The sequence below is a fragment of the Bison bison genome, unplaced genomic scaffold (genome assembly GCF_000754665.1).
Source record: "Bison bison bison isolate TAMUID 2011002044 unplaced genomic scaffold, Bison_UMD1.0 scf7180017864515, whole genome shotgun sequence".
Classification (NCBI taxonomy): domain Eukaryota; kingdom Metazoa; phylum Chordata; class Mammalia; order Artiodactyla; family Bovidae; genus Bison; species Bison bison.
In genome coordinates, this window is record NW_011495068.1 from 1,691,216 (window position 1) to 1,693,853 (window position 2,638).

Sequence of the window (2,638 nt, forward strand, 5' to 3'; positions counted from 1 at the left end):
CTAAATACTTTATATTCATCATGTTTTTCCTCTAGTATATAGATAGAAAATAGGATAATATCTAACACATAGGTCCTATTAATATTTGTTGAATGATATGACATTATCCTAATTTACAGTAGTAAAGTTGACTTATAGAAACAGCAATTTGACCAAAATGCAGAATTCTAGTTCTTAGTTTTCTTTTCACAATTAGTTTTAAGCTGCAATTATTACCCTGGCTTTTTGTCAACTACATTTGGGTTGTTCTTTTGCTGTTTCTTGTGTTTAAGTTCCCATCATGACAATAACTTTTCTTCTTCTCATATTTTGCAATTACAACTAACAAGAACATAATAATTTAACTTCACAGAGTTCTTCTTTGTTCCTTATAATCCAAGATATTGTTTTAAAATATTATTTGGCATATTTTCCATCTCAGTAATTTTAGTTTCACTTTCATCATTAAAGCTAATCTAATTTATCCAACTGTAAACAAAAAATTTTATCAGAAATTCACTGTATAGAAATTATATGTCAATTAAAAACAAAAACAAACAAACAAAAAAAACAGGCTGAGGGCCATTGCCCTGGAGAAGAGAGTATAAAATGAAGTCACAGCAAACTTTTGGCTTTGAGTTTCAAAATAAGTTTCTAGAAGCTGATTAAAGAATAAAATATAAAAAAAAATGATAAATGGAAGTATAACTTTTAAAATAAATGATTATCAAGCTCTTTCATATAGTTATTTACTATTTATTATAGGTTTTTACTTATCACTACATAGAATATTATTATTTGGGCTCTTCAAGGGTATGTATGTATGTGTGTATACACATTTCATTACATTTGCAACATTTTGTGCATACCTTGAGAGAAAACTTATTGACCCAAAATGAATTTTAATTGCAAGATAAAGAGAAGTTTACCAATGAATTCTCAAAAAATCAATTGCTTATGTATTAGTTGTTTAATTTATATAAATTACAATTTCAGATAATTCTAATAGCCCTGGCACTTCATTTTCACTGTATTAATTATTCAGTGGTTGTATAGATTTCAAGTATACATAAGGACCTGAAAAAGTCTTATCAAAATGCATATTGCTAAGCCTTATTATCCAAATTCAAAGTCAGCATATCATTGAGGGCCTAGAAATCTGAAATCAATAAGCACCAAAGGTGTTTTGATATATAAAATACAAGCATCACATCAGTGAAGTAAGGACTAGTCAGAATGGCCTGGACAAGGAAAAAGAAAGCCAAACTTCTAAATCTCACTTTAACTTGATCAATCTTGTGATCATTAGAAAATAATTTAGCTATTTAATTTTGCTGTATTGTCCTTATCTCTAATATGAGCAAATTGAATTTGTATTTTCAACAAGGAAAATTTTATGTAACCCTTAAAATTTTCACAATTTTTAATCTATAATATATCAATTGTATTAAATCCAAAGTTAAAATGCAAGTTTTTCCTCTCTAATAATCTCATTTATGGTCAAGAATGAAAATTCAAATTGTATCCAATTTATAAGAAATAAGTTTCTGTATTTGAACCTGAGACTATGAGATCTCTGCATTTATGGTTTTGTGATTTGAGGATATGCAAAGTAATTTAGAACCTTTTGGTACGATTAAACAGATATCTTCATTTTAAAAGTTCTAATTCATATACTACAGAAAATAATTCCTATATAACCCTAATTCCACTTAGCTAAAATGCAATTATATAACCCTCTCCCTCTCCCCCTTTTTTTTTTTTTCAGTTTTTCAAGAAGGATAGCAAGCATTAGCAAACGAAAAAGTGATGTCTAAGCTAAAACACAAAGAAGCTCTTTAATTTCAAGGTCAGCTTGTCTTTGGCCACTATAACTTATAATATAAGGGAAGCACATTGATATTTGTAAAACATATCCAAGACATAAAAGCAAAAACAAAACATGGGCATGTCAACATTTAGTTTACCTGAAAAAAATCTGTGAACAGAATCTGGTAGCATAAATAATACTAGTAATATCAAACCTTTATTGTGTGTTCTACAATATCAAAATATGTTTTAGTATGTCAGTTTTACAATTAGAGAAGATATCAATTGGTATGACAGTTTTTATCTTTTTTGCAGAGATATTCCCAAACTAATAAATATTAGATTCACCACTGGAATCCAGGGACTTCTTTCACTAAATCATGCTCTCAGATTAAATCTCTCAGAGTAAATAAGGAATTTTTCATCACTCATGTAATATAGCCTTCCCTTAACTACATCTGCTCCAATCACCTTCATTTCTACCATGTTACATGTCATCATTAACAATGGTTTTTGCTGATTTTTCCTTATGTATAACAGGAAAGTATACTCCATAAACATGGTACCATATATACTCTGTTCTCTATGGTATTATCTTGAAGAATGCTTAGAATGGAATAGATGCTTCTTAGTTTTGTTTACTGATTAAATAACAAATGAAAAGTATTTTGTTCTTTTACTTTCATTATTTTTCTTTTCTTTTTATTTTCTTTTATTTCTTTTCTTCCCTTCATTTAAAAAAATGAACAGCACATTTCTATTTATAGCCTAGTTTTGCTTCTGAAAAAAGTCATGGCAAGACTTATTTTTGGTATAGTCAAGGAGATTCTTGAAACATATCCATTTATAG